This window comes from Pinus tabuliformis, chromosome J (assembly GCF_031772625.1).
Source record: "Pinus tabuliformis cultivar Carrire ecotype Pingquan chromosome J, CPIR1, whole genome shotgun sequence".
Classification (NCBI taxonomy): domain Eukaryota; kingdom Viridiplantae; phylum Streptophyta; class Pinopsida; order Pinales; family Pinaceae; genus Pinus; species Pinus tabuliformis.
The window spans coordinates 1,252,904,934-1,252,920,552 of NC_142295.1; positions in this window are offsets into that span (position 1 = coordinate 1,252,904,934).

A 15,619-nucleotide genomic window follows, 5' to 3' on the forward strand; every position below is an offset into this window, starting at 1 on the left:
TCTTCGCTAGCTTATCTGATAGTATGGTTGCCCAATCCATTATCTCGCTATTACATGCCACTTCCATCAAGGGAACCATTTCTATAGTAAAAATAGCGGAATCGTGCAACTCCCACAATCTACACATCATTATCCATCATAACAATACGGCGGAGAACAAAGAGAATCCCACAGAGTACTTACCGGAAGTTTCATGCTTGTGTTTCGCCGGATTTTGCTCCATTCCCGAATGGGTTCAGATTCAGTTTCGTTCTCATTTCGGAATTTCTCTAGAAATGCCTTAGTGTATCTCTTCTCTGGCTCAGGCAAATGATACATTTGCCTTAAATCATCAGCCTTAAATGAACCGAAGATTCTCCCATCCTCGGTGCAGAAAGTTCTATCTGTAATTGGTATTTCTTCAATTGCCCACTTTACTACATCTGTATATGGGAGAATTTGCTCCCGAGCCGCTATCCGATGAAGGAAAGAATCGGCCAAGTCTTTCAAAGTGCCATCAGATTTTCTACTGGAACCCGCTGTAGCTTGTACTCCCGTTACCTTTGGTTCTTCGGCTTCGATCAAATTATAGGTACTTTGCCAAGTGGTCTTGGCGAGTCCTAAGCATGTAGTATCAGATATTAATCCTTTCTTTTTATTTGCTGGATCAGCGACGGCTTGTCCTGTGGCTAGTGCAGTGGAAGCGACTGTGGTTTTCTTAGACTTCTTTCCCATTCTGCTTGAATCTATTACTTCGGAAGAATTCTGCACAGGAGTGAAAATAAGCGTAACACAGAGAATTGATAGCGAAAACCAAATACGAGTGAGATATATTAATCAATGCGTGATGAGGGATTAACTTTAAAGTGGTCGTGGATACAATCTATGAGAAGATTTTAAGACTTACTATTTCATTAAATGGCCGTTAAAACCTACCAATCCTTTAAATGCCCATCATATCATTAATTGGCCAAATGATTTGTTTAAGCGTGCGTTGGATGTTTTGGCGGTTGAGCGCAGGTAAATCACTGTTCGAAAGATAAGGCCTTTAATATGAATAAATCGTAATATCCCTCTGCTTTAATGGCTTTTTGAAGTTTGCGCTTTAGGCTTTATCACAATCAGGCATCGGGGAAAAACTTAAATCATTATATTGACACCTTTTGAAATCCCCGATCGCCGATAGCGATATCGCATCGCATCGCATTGGGAGTATGGGCTCTTTAAAAAGCATGCATGGTATATTACCGATCGCCGATAGCGATATCGCATCGCATTGGATCGAAAGACACTTTAAAAAGCATGCATAGTGTATCGCCGATCGCCGATAGCGATATTGCATCGCATTAGAGTGAAAGGAACTTTATCGCATCGCATCAAGAGTAAAAGGGCTTTTGTTATGCAATCTTTTATCATTGTCGATATCCGATAGCCTATTGCGTGTTGTCGCGCCGGAGAAAACCAATGGGCCTTTAAAGTATGCCTCCTATGTCATTGCGATATTGCGATCTTGCGATCGCTTTATCGCAATGATAAAAGATTGATTATTTATATTATAAGACAAAAATTGGTTTGTCAAAAAGGTTTTTTTATAATGTTTTCATTTTGTTTTCGGACCTTTTTTGAATAATACAATGTTGATACCAATCAAAACTAAAAGGGACCCATTTCATATGATAGTTTTTGTGAATAAAAATGATATGAAATGGGGGGTTGTTGTAGAGCACAACAGGACGCTAAGTTCACTTCCAAGTTTTGGAAGGAGTTATGTGCAAGTTTGGGTTTAGAGTTGGCCTTAAACACAATTTATCATATGCAAATAGATGGGAAGACAGAGAGGGTCAGCAGGATATTGGAGGATATGTTGAGGATGCATGTGATGCATCAACAACGAAAGTGAGAAGAGTATCTTCCACTAGTTGAGTTTGCTTATAACAATGGGTATCAGGAATCTTTGAGGATGAGTCTGTTTGAGGCATTGTATGGGCGTTTTTGTAATACTCCCATCAATTGGAGTGATCCAGTGAATAGGGTGTTGATTGGACCAGACATGTTGGAAGAGATGGAACATGAAATGCAAGTAATCAAGAAGAATCTGAATACAACATAAGATAAACATAAGCATTATGCAGATCAGAACAAGATATTTAGGGAGTTTCAGGTTGGGGAATAGGTGTACTTGCGTATCAAGCCCAAGAAGAGATCCTTGAGGATTGGATCATGTGCCAAGTTGGCACCTCGGTTTTGTGGACCTTTCAATATTATTGAGAGGATTGGACCAATAGCCTATTGACTTGCACTGCGTCTAACAATGAAAGTCCATGATGTTTTCCTTATTTCATTACCTAAGAAGTATGTTAAATATGTTGATAATGTGATTGACTGGTTTGTATTGCAGGTGGAGCTAGATGGAGAATTCCAACTGGAACCTTAATGTATATTGCAGAGAAAGATGCTCATGCTCCAAAACTGAGCAATTTAGTAGGTAAAAGTGTAGTGGAAGCACTTTGGGCCTGATGAAGCTACATGGGACTCTGGTAGATCAAATTCAGGCTATGTATCCTTCTTTATTTGTTGGTTGAGCAAATGTTTTTTTGTATATGTACATATGCATATGGATTTAAATACCACCATGAAGGTGAAGTCATATAAGCATAATGGGTGTTATGTTGTTATGATTTTTATGTTGTTAAGTGTCATGTTGGTTTGTGTCTCACCAGGTTGATCATTGTAAATACTGCATCAAGCTAAGTTATAAAGGTCCATGGGAAATATGTTTTGCTTATAACAGTCTTGTTGGTTGTAGGTGCCATTGAACACCGAGGATGGTGTTCGCCCAAGGGGGAGGGTTCTATGATATCCCTAGTCAAAATTTAATGTAATAAAGTTAATAAAGTAAAATTAAAAACCAAGGTCATGGGACATGTTGTCACCCATTTTTTTTTGTTTTTTTTATTTCTAAAGGATGCAAAAAATAAGAGAGGTTTTCAGCCATCTTCCAAGCTACATAAGCACCTCAAAGCTTAATCATACCCCCTCCAACGGATAGTTCTCGAAATTATCTTTCCAACCATATATGGAACTCCTCAAATGGACTCTCGAATCAAAAGTTTGAGCTGATTGAAGTTACCCTTGAAAAACTAGAAGACAAAGAGAAAATGCCTAAAGGGTAAAATCTTGGGTCCCGACATATTAGCGATCTCGCATGTTATGCTCCTATACCAATAGGTGTCATATTTCATGATTGACTTGATCAGCTCTGCAATATGTTCATACCTTTACTTGTTATAAAGGTTTCCATATTATGAAGATATCAAAAAATTAAAAAATGAAAAGAGGGTATACCCTAAAAGAAAAATCAAAGGGTGAAAAGATAAATGGTCAAAGGAAAAAATGAAAAGAAATGAACCCCAAAAAAAAGGACCAGGAAAGTGTGCAAGTCCAAATGCCACTACTATTTCATTTTCTGTAAATAAAGTATCATGTGCAGTTTGTTGAACTTTATATTGTAGTTGATGAATGGCCAAACAGCTTAATCTTGACCAGTTCATGTTTGAATTTCCTGTTTAGAGATAGAGAATAAAAATTTCTCCAAACTGTTTAAACTTGGCAGATAAGTAGATAGGTAGAGAAGCAAAGGAGCTCAATTGTTTAAATTGAGCCAGTGGAAGAAATAAGTGCAGATTTAGATAGGTTTACAAGGTAAATAAAAGAAAATCTGAAAGGGTTTGCTGGTCTAAGTGCACCCACAAAAGAAAGAAGAAAAAATGTTAGGTACAATAGGCTGGGTAGGCAGTTTTGGTGTTGCTGAAAGAAACTTGTGATAGGTTGTTCTCTCTCAAGATGTTCATCTTGCTATTATCACAAGTACTATGGCAGAGGCATGACTAAATCCCCTCATGTTTCCCTAAATCACTTACTAATCTCCCCCAAGGTATTGAGATCTACTTAGTATCCTTACAATCGTTCACTCCATCTCATTTCATAAATTGCCCAAGTGAAACTTTATTTTTACTAAGGACAAGTGGTCACTTTTTTTGTGTAAACCTCCGTCATGCCTAAGTGTTGAGTGTGAAATTTCTAACATTATACTTAGCGTTGTTATTTCATAAATTCATATTAACTAGTAACTTTATTATATAAATCCCTATATTTCCCCTTTCCCGTATTATATTAATGTATGCAAAACCCCAATATTTTATTATATCCCGCCCTGGTTTAATTATAAACCATATCATTATGTAATTGGGGATTCAAGGTTTATCTGAAACCTTGTAAATAACCCTTCGTGCCCAACCTTGGGATTAATTAATAGTTGGTTAATTAATAACCTAATGTAAAAACCCCGCAAAACCAATAAGAACCACCCCGAAAATCATTAAAACCTTGTTTAATTACATGGGCCCCCGCATCGTAACCCTCCGCCATCTCCGACGCCTGTCAGCCGTCAGATCTGGGCCTGCTCATCCAACGGTCCACGCTCATATCTGGCCCCCCTTTCCATCCGACCTTTAACTTGCAGGGAGCCGGCGGTATTACTCCCGTACCCTTGCCACGCATCAAGCTCTTGCTGCGATCGCTACCTCCCCGCCCGAAACTACCATACCCCAAAAGTGGTGCGGGGGGAAACCGCTTACCACCCTCCGCTTCACAACAAAATGTCACATCGTCGTGACGTCAGCCACACAATAAAACAACAAAGCCCCGCCAAAGCCAAAATTTTGTTAAAACCACGATAAAATGTCATTTTCGTCCATTTTTTCCGCGCACTGTTTTCATGCAAGATACGTATGGTTGATTGCATTCACGTCCAGTCCGCCATCCCCCAAGAAACTCCAACATCCTGCTCTGCAGCTCGTCCTGCAACTTGCGAATTACACGATTCGCCTTTAAAAACAGGGATTTACCCCAATTCACTTCTCGAATCGGTAATTTCATCTTTTCTCTATGAATTCTATCCAAAAAGAGCCAAATTCAAGTAAAATCAGTCTGTAGTTGTCATACCAGGACACCCAAAACAGTTGTTTTGCCCATTTTTCCACAAAAGCCCGAAATTCCAGTTTGAAAACACGAGAACCAAACATGGAAGCTCTCGCAGCCCTGAATGTTGTGCCCCTCAACGCACCCCATAAGGACCTGAATTATTTGTCTTTAGCTGACAGAGATTTCCAAATAAAAGACCCATCTGGTGACGAGAATCATCTTCAGATCTTCTGCCAGATAAGGGATAGCTATTTGAGCAACTCTGACATTTTTGGACTGTGGGAATCAAACCTTCCCATGTATTTCCTGCCCTCAGTCCATGTCTTCCCAGACATCATTCACCGGTGCTGTGCCAATTATGACCCTGCTCAAAGAGCTGTTATGTCTTCTTCCAACACTGTCCCTTTTTACATAACTACTGAATCCATCAATGAGATGACACATTTTCATTCCACTGAACCCCTCGCTCGTCTTTCCATGGGATTTTTTCTTGAAAAGGCCTCTCAATTGCCCAGCTCAGAAATAACTCGTATTGCCCAGATGTTCATGAAACCAAACTGTCAACCCCAAGGCCCACCTTCCTATTTGCATGTCTGGTTCACTAAGACTGGAAAACTCATCCTTGACATGATATCCTTGATCTTGGGATTTAGATCCAGTGAATATGTGGATGATATCACCCTGGTTTTGTTATCTATCTTTACTCCAGGACAGCACCCTGTTGTCAAGTATGACTATGCCACTTTCATTGCTGACAAAATCCATACTCAATTCATGAATTTGGAAAGGGAAGGAGTGTTTAAATATACATCTTTCATATACCTATCAGGAAATTAGACTCAAAAGGAAATCGGAGGTCTCTGACCTTTTGGAGCTCAGTCTTCCATAACTATGACTCCCCTTATACCTATAGTGAATTCATTGATTTGTTTGTACACCCAACCTCCACTCTATTGATAGGAGCTCCTCCTCTTAGAATTTTGGGTGATATGAGGAAAATTTTACAGCTGTCCAAACAGTACATGATAAGTGATTGGTACCTCTACCAGAATCACACTGAAATCAGAATATATGGATGTGAATTATGCCCATTCAAGTTGCCTAGGTATGTGCCTATGAGGCTATTTGCATTAGAATATTTCAGGCAACTCATCTATTCAGACTTAACCCACTTTTGTAATGTAAAGAAGAAGGCGCAGCTGAGAATCAAAAACCAGTTGGGCCCTTATGTCATCCATTCTAGGGATGCATGGAAAGATGTTGAGAACATATTAGAAAACCACCTTAAATTCAAGAAGAGTTTTGAGTGGGTACCATATGACCCAAATAGTTTTATAAGTGACAGAAGAGTAAGAAACAGGCTGTCAATTTATGTTCATCATAGCATCCCAGAAATTGAACAGTACGAAAATCAGGAAGAATGGGTAGAAGGGACCTTAATTGAAGAAATTAGTGAGCAAGAAAAAATGGAAAAAGCTATGAAAAATCTTGAAAAAAACCCTTGACCTGGACTCTTTTGGACATGTATCTTTCAAGTGGCCTCAACAATCAGGAGTTGGGACATCCTCTGCTAGAACTTCTCAGCAGCCTGCACAAAAAACCAACACAGCGGTCACAGGGACTTCAAAGGGCAAAGAGGTAGAAACTGCAGAGCAGCCAATAATGAATGATCAGCCAGGGGGGTCCAAAGAGCAGGAACAAGTACAAATTCCTCCTGTCCAAACCATAGCACTAGAAATCCCTACATTACAAACTCCTCTAAATGAAGAAAGAAGCAAGAAGAGAGACAGGGAAGACCCTACACCTATCAGTGGATCTGCAGGACAGCCGGGTGCAAAGAGGCAAAGATTGAATCCTCTATTAGAGGATGAAATTATTGAGGAAACCACTGACAGTCTAAGAGGTGAGAGGGTAACCAGCCAGCAAACTTCCCCAATGATAGAGACATTAACTAGCTCACATAGGCAGGAGCTAGAAAGGCAGCAAAGTGTGGAAGTTTCATCCACTAGGCCACAAAGCAAACAGTCCTCGGACATCAAAAGGACATTCACCGAGATAAAGGCCAGGAACGATCCACTAAGGCTTCAAATTTACAACCAGTATCTTAAGATGGCCCCCACAAACCAGCAAAGATTGATGTCAGCATATGACATAAAAGAAGGAAGGATGATAATGAGTTACTTTAAGCCCAAGGTGCAATAACCACAATCAGCAGCTGAATACATTAGGACAAATCTAGAAGTATTAGCCAAGGATAATCATCCCATGGACCAGATTGAGCTTCATAAACAGACTCGAGATATGGTATATTCCACACTGGTTGATAAAGCTATGTTAGCTCATAAATTACAAAACTCCTTAAATAATACCTCTGCTCAGTTAGATTTAGAGAAAGCTTCTTCTCTAGAAAAGGACAATAGGATCAAATCCTTGGAGGAAATTATCATTGAACTGGGACATGATCCCAAAGATGCCAAAGGCATAAAGGTACTAATGAAGAAAAAGGAAGAGGACATTGCTACCCTAAGAAAACAGCTAAAACTGCCTCCTTCCATGCACCCATAGACTGCAGAAGTTATACAGCAGAAATCCGAAGAGGATATGATGGACCTGTTTATGAAACTCAATGAAAGATTAACCGATACTGAACAGGCACTAGAAAAAACGCTAAAGGAAAAGCAGGGAGAGTCAACCTCCTAGCCACCTAAAGAAATCCCTGCAGTCACTACTGCCCCCTCCACACTTATAACAGCATTGCCTCCCACTGTCCCGGCATCAACAGCAGAGGTCATCACAGGTACATCAACAACAGCAGCAGCACCACCAGGCAGTAGTACCAATATGAGTACAAAGGAACTGATAAGAGCCATGGAAGAATTAAAACTACAAGTGTTAGAATTGAAACTGGTGAAGGAGCAATTGGCAAAGGTGGAAAATAATTATGATAAATCCAAGATGAATGTGGCAGAGAAAACAAGGGAGGTCAAAACATTAGAGAACAAAGTGAGAGAATTAGAAAAGTATCTCTTTCTAGATAAACCTCTAGTAGAAATCAGAGGAATTTTGTGGACCAACATCAATCAATCCCTTAGTGATGTGTGGAGGTCTATCCAAGTCATTTATGAGCAGATTGACTTGATAAGAGCGGCCCAAGTGGAGATTCAAAAGACAAGAGCTTTATTGGGACAGATGCCTGAACAAGCTAACCGGCTGATACATTTTTTGAACACCAAGACCAGCGAAGAACTGGAAGCACTAGAAATCAGAGACAGAATAGGCACCATTCTAGAAATTAAGAGAGTTCTAACCATGAGAACTCTAATGCAAAATTTGGAAAGGAGATGCCAGGACATGCAGGTAGAGATTAATTCTTTCACAGAAAAGTTTACAGTCTTGCATAAAAAAGGTTTGCCAAGTCCTTTGGGAAGTAATGATCATCTGATGAAACACAAAGACTATGTACATAAATTGAATAAATATACCACTGATCAAATCACTTCATCAATGAGTGCTTCAGGAGTAAAAGCACTTCCGTCTAGCCAAACCCTCTACGACAGCCTCGAAAATTTATTCTACATTGAGCACGAGGTGAAGCATCTGTTCACCATCCCACCTAATTTCTTCAGATACACAGAGACTGACGAAAATTTAAGGAAGCTTCAGAGACATAAATTACCAGGATCCGAGTGGTGGCAAAGTATGTTAGAAATTCTATAAACTTGTCCTTGGTATCTATGGTATCTTTGGTACCTTGGTGTATTGAAAATTCTAGACCATTTACCATAATGCGGAAGACAGAAATAAATGAGAGTCATACCGGTCAAAGTATATCAGATCAGGGCTAAAAAATATCCAGGCAAGACGGAGCAGCCAGCACAAAGTATCAGTTGAAGACGGCCATAAACCGACTCGCAGCACATACCTCCGGTACATCCCATAAAGATGGAACAGCCAGCACAGCATCAATTTATTGTTCACCTGTTTTCGAGACTGTTTGTCTCTATCTTTTGTAAAAAGACATTAGTCATCACCGGATACTATGTCTATCAGATATTTTGAGGTTTTTGTATAGATACCCCCCAAAACGAAGTATTTGGGGTTGGTGGATGTTCATAGTTTTGACTGTAATACTGAATTTTTTTGGAATAAAAGGTCGTTGGAACCATTTGTTGTCGAGCTCACTGGATGAGAAATTGATGCTAAGGACCTGTTACAGAATTCTTGAATCATTTTATGGATCAATAAGTCCCTTCTAACTTGTGTTTTACAGTTTCTACGTTTATTATTTCACCTATGTTTCATGATCTCAATAATAGAGAAAAGGAATAATTCAGAATTTGCTTAACTGCACTCTGTCTTCAGTCTTTATTATTTTCTATGTTTTCTTCAGAATTAGTATAAACAGTGAATTCTTAATTGCTCTTGTTTCCCCTGATTCTCCATCTTGACTATTTGCTAAGGAATTCTTAATTGCTCCTTAGCAGTAATCAGCCATTTTCCCTCTGTCAAATATGATGAAGGTTTCTTAATTTCCCTTCACCGATTTGACTCCATTCCATCTAATTTCAGCTTTTAAATTGTTCCATGTTTGAGTACCTTGCTCTGTGATGCCATCCTCTATTTAGAAGCCGAATCCAGGAAGTTGTCCTTCTTTGACTCCATCATGCCCAATGGACTGAAACTTTTCAGTTTTACCTCACTTTTCTATTGAATCTCCATCTCTCCAACCAAACTCAAAACAAAACCCCTTGTACTTCATAACTAGCATAACATATTTCGAAACAAAGCTAAATCATAAAGAGAGAGCCCTCTCTGGATGCAGATTGGCTAGAATCTGTATCTAAAAGATTGGTCTGTGGTTACCTCGGTCGTATTCCCTTTCTTACAACTTTGGGGAACAACCTGAGTGATAACATCATTGGCGACTCCACTAGGGATCTAGATAATTCTTTGTTACTGTTGTTTATTTCATAAGCTATAGATAGAGTTTGAAGTTAGCCAGGTAGCCTTTGAAACTGCTTTTGCCATGCAATTGCAGGAGTAGATAAATGCTGCTTCAGTCTATCTCCGGTCTAGTTTGTGTTTTGAACATCTAGTTCCAAATACTTGATCAGTTCCTCTTTTTTCAAGAAGTCTTTAGGAAAATTCAAAACTCTTACATTTAAAAACTCCTAGAAGATACTGTTAAAAGTTGTATTGTGAAAATATTTCAAGAAAAACCAAAAACATACTCAGAAACTGGCTCCAAAGAAAAAGATTTGTTACACCAGATCAAATCTGGATCCTAAACCCCCACCTGTCTTTGAAAATCCTAATCTGATTCCTAAGATCCTTAGAAGCCAGGAGAGCCAAGAACATTTTGCTAGTTCACACCTTGACAAACATCTGCAGAACCCTATCCAATCTGAGCTTGCTCCTGGAAAATCACCAATCATTCCTGTCCTTACTGCAGCTTCTCCAAGCTCACCATTAACACTTCAAACTCTCCTTTCCACTCCTCCATCTATAGCATACATTTCCACTGTTATCCCTGCTCTCCCAGCTGTCAAACTTATCTATTCAAATATGGCAAACAGATATGCCCCCCTGCAATTACCTGCAAATCCAGGGGCTATGCCTCAAGATTATCAAATCAAAATCACCTATTTTGATGGCACTGGCACTTACACAGCTCAACAACTAAGAAAATGACTGATTATTTTGAAAACTATGAGATTGATGATGATGAAGTGAGAATGAAAGTCTTTGTTCAAAGTTTAACTGGGGATGTTAGAACCTGGTTTAGAGCACTCCCTGCAAACACTATCGCTGACCCAAAAGCCCTTTATCAGACCTTCTTGAACAGATGGGAAAAGAAGAAAGATCCTCTCCACATTTTATCAGAATACGAAAACTTGAAGAGAGGCCCACAAGAAATTGTTCAAGATTACTCTACCAGATTTAATAATGTATACAATGCTATTCCTCAGAATCTTAGACCTCCTCCAGATTTGGCCTTGATAAAATTCCCTAATGCATTTGACTCTGATATGGCATACCAGCTTAGGGAAAGAGCTCCTCGAAGCTTAGAAGACATGCAAAGTATAGCTATCAGTGTTGAGGCCAACCTGATTTCTAAACGAGCTCGAGCTAGAGCTGAAAGAAGAACACCTTTCAAAGAAGAACCTTCTGCATTTGAACAAAAATTAGATGTTGTTATTAAAGGAATGGATAGACTTGGTGATAGAGTAGATACAATTGAGAGGAAATACCCTTGGGATGGTTAACCGAGCAATACTGGGAGAAATCCAAAGTTCAGAAAAAACCAGAACCCTAATACTGGAAAGGCTGGTCCAGACCAAAACATTAGACCTCCTTTCTAGGAAAATTATGTTGAATCTTCAACTTCTAGTGAGCCAACAGAAGATACTCAAATTAACTTAATGGGTCTCAATAGTGAGCAACAAATTTTCTTGACCCAAGAAGACCAAGAGGCTCATACTCTTAATCAATTCCAAACTCAATCAGGTGAATCATTTGATTTTAGGGAGGGATATGATACAGCCATTTATGAAGTTCACAAGAAATACAATCTGAGGAGCAGAAGGATAGATGTCCCCGAAACCAATAAACAAAAGGATACTAAGCAATCTAGCAAAGCTAAGATCAACAACCCCCCTGTACAAACCCTTCCTAGAACAGGCCCTAACCGAAGTAGTCCAATAGTTGAAGATGTATCAGATGATCAACCACCTAACAGACAACCTTCCACTTCCACTCCTCCCAAGGGAAATGTGGAAGAGCCTCCAGAAATTGAGTTGGAAGCAGCTTCAGCTCATAACACCACTCCTGAAAAAGAAAAAAGCACTGAAAATACAGCAAACAAAGACAATCTCATGGTCCCAAATGTAAAAATTCAAACAGAAAAACCTTGAGACCGAAATAGGAAAATTAAAGATATCCATTCCATTGTCAGAATTGGCTAAGCATGATGTATACAGAGATCAAATTAGCAAATCACTCCAGATTTCGGAAAACAAAGATGCAGTAAATGTCTTGGATGACCAGCCTGAACTAATATTTGGCCCTGAGGTAAACGGAAAGTCAGTAGATGGAGGGGTTCCTCCTTTCTATGTAAGTCTGAACATACATGATAAAATACTTCATAATGCCATGTTTGATTCTGGTGCCTCTCATAACTTAATGCCTAAATCTGTAATGGAGAAGTTGGACCTAGATATTACCAGGCCATACAAAGACTTATTCTCTTTTGATTCAAGCCAAGTCAGATGTCTAGGATTGATCAAAGATTTATGTGTATCATTAGTTCAATACCCTGCCAAGACAATTTTAATGAATGTAGTTGTAGCTGACATACCACCAAAATATGGCATGTTGCTATCTAGATCTTGGGGTGCAAAGCTCCAGGGATCTTTACAGTTGGACATGTCCTATGCTACTATTTCCGTATTTGGTCAACCAAAGAGATTGTATCGAGAAACTCTAATGAAATATGTGGTAAGTAGCCAAGAGAAACCCCAGAATTTTCCTATCTACTCCATGCATTCTGACATGGACTCCTTCATTCTATACAACGCTGAAGTTAATCCTGCAAATAATGGCAAGGTTTCAGCACTTGAACAAGAAGATATCACAAACGAAAAGTCTACTGTTCAAATCCAAGGAATTTTAGAAAACAATGACATATCAGATACTCAAGAGAAACCAGATGAAACTCCAAAGACAGATTTCCCTAGTAAACAAATTTCTGAGACTCCTAAAACTAACTATGAACATGAGATCCTTTGGTACTTAGAATTTGATGGTTCAGTAAATAAACTAGGGGCAGGAGCAAGAATCTGGGTGCACAATCTAAAAAATGATCATGCTCAAGGGCATGCATATAGATTAAACTTCAAATTTACCAATAATATCGCTGAATATGAAGCCCTCTTGCTAGGACTTAAATTGATAAAAAATTTAGGGGTAGTTAGGGTATCAGTTTTGGGAGACTCTGATTTAGTCATCCAGCAGATAAAAGGGAACTTTCTCACGATTGATCCAAGATTAATATCTTACAGAGGGGCAGCAATTGAGATCCTAAATACATTTCTAGAAACACAGCTTGCCAAAATTTCAAGAAAACATAATTTTCATGCTCACAGTTTGGCAACATTTGCCAGCACTTGTCAACTGTCATTTGAACCCAATCATCAGTTTACAGCTGAGATTAGACACAGGCCAACCATACCAGACAATGTAAAAAATTGGCAAGTGTTTGACAATGATACTCAGATTAACAATTTCTTGACCCTAAAGGAAGAATTTTCCAGCGCTAATATAGACACGGACACAGTCTGTGAGGTTGAACAAATAAACAAAATTGAAACATACATTTCAGCAGAAACTGCAACGCAAATACTTCATCAAATGAAATTTACCAAGGAAAAGTTGCAGGAGCTTAAAGAAGTAGATATTGATGAGATTATTAGAGGAGAAGCTGAAGTTATTAATTTAAAAGACAATTATTTTCCCACAGGATTAACTCCTTTGGAAGATTTCTTTGATTCCAATGATATCCCAAAGAAACCCAAAATGCAGCCTCTATACGTAGACATTGAGGACTGTAACATAGGAACTGAAGAAAATCCTAAAATGATAAAATTATCCAAAACTTTGCCTCCTGACCAAAAGCTTAAATATGTTGAACTGTTCAAGGAATTCCAGGATGTTTTTGCTTGGAGCTATGAAGATCTGAAATCGTATGACACCTCTGTAATCCAACATACAATACCCCTTAAGGAAAATCAGAAACCTTTCAAGCAAAAACTCAGAAGGGTCAACCCTGTACTACTCCCTTTAATTGAAAATGAAGTCAAAAGAATGTATGAAGCTGGGATAATTGCACCTATCAGATTTTCAGAATGGGTCTCTAATTTAGTGCCCACTAGGAAGAAAACATGAGAAATCAAATTGTGTGTTGATTTAAGGAATGTAAATAAGGTTTCTTTAAAATACCACTACCCCTTACCTAAGATGGACCACATTTTACAAAGGGTAGTAGGTGCCTCTAAAATTTCACTGTTGGATGGGTTTTCAGGCTTCAACCAGATTCTAGTCCATCTTGATGATTAGGAAAAGACTGCTTTTACAACCCCATGGGGAACTTTCAAATATGTAAAAATACCATTTGGACTCAAGAATGCAGGGGCAACCTTCCAACGTGCAATGGACATAGCTTTTAGATGATCTCACTGTGTTTTCCAAATCAGATCAGTAGCATTTAGATCATTTGAGACAAGTCTTTTTAAAATGCAGACAGTATGGTATTTCCTTAAATCCTAATAAGTCCTTGTTTGGTCTTGAGGAAGGCAAACTATTGGGCCACATAATCTCCAAAGACGGAATCAAAATTGATCCTGATAGAATAGTAGCCATTTTTCAAATACCCCACCTCAGAAATGTCAAAGAACTTCAAGCTTTCCTAGGGAAAATTAAATTTTTAAGAAGATTCATACCTAATTTAGCAGAATTAATCAGGCTGCTAAATAATATGCTGAGAAAAGATTCCAAGGTTAAATGGACAGTAGAAGCTAAACAAGCATTTGAAGAAATTAAAATGGCTTTGACTAGGACACTAGTCCTTACCAGCCCAAAATTTGATAGAGACTTCATAATATTTTCATTTGCATCAGAACATACTATTGTTGTTGTTTTTCTACAGAAAGATGATCAAGGATGTGAAAATCCCATAGCCTTTTCCAATGAAGCACTTAGGGATGCACCACTAAAATACCCAATCATGGAAAAACAGGGTTATGCACTTATGAAAGCTATCAAAGACTTCAGAGTCTACATATTATACTCCCATATAATAGCCTATGTACCAAATGTTGTTGTCAAAGATATCCTGACCCAAGAGGGGATTGAAGGCAAGAGAGGTAAATGGATTGCTACTATATTAGAGTATGATATTGAAATAAAACCTACAAAGCTTATAAAAGGACAGGGATTGCCTATACTTATGACTGAAACCAATTGCCAAGCCCTAGATATCAATGAACTAGATAATGAACAGGAGATGGCAACTCCACAAATCAGCCAGGCCTTCCTAGAATCTCCTTGGTATGCTGACATATGTTATGTACTATTAAACCTGCAGGCTCCTCCAGGGTTATCCAGAACAAAAAAAAAGTTTTTAAAAATGAAATCTTCAAAGTTTTGTATTTTAGATGGTGCTCTTTTTTGGAAAAATCATGAAGGTGTTCTATTAAATTGTCTAATAAAATATGAAACTGACAAGGTACTCAAAGAATTTCATGCAGGGGACTGTGGTGGACATATTTACTGGAAATCAACTGCAGACAAAATCCTAAGGGCTGGATTTTACTGGCCAACCTTGTTTGCTGATGTCAAAAAGTTTGTCACTGCTTGCCATAAATGTCAAATTTTTTAAGGCAAGAGGAAACTTTTACCTCTACCCCTTAGACCAATTTCCACTAAAAGACCATTTCAACAATGGGGTTTAGATTTTATTGGGGAAATCCATCCTCCCTCTTCTGGCCAACATAAATGGATCCTGACTGCCACAGATTATTTCACCAAATGGATAGAAGCCATCCCTTGTAGACAAGCCAATGATTCAGTGATCATTCAATTCTTAGAAACCAACATCTTG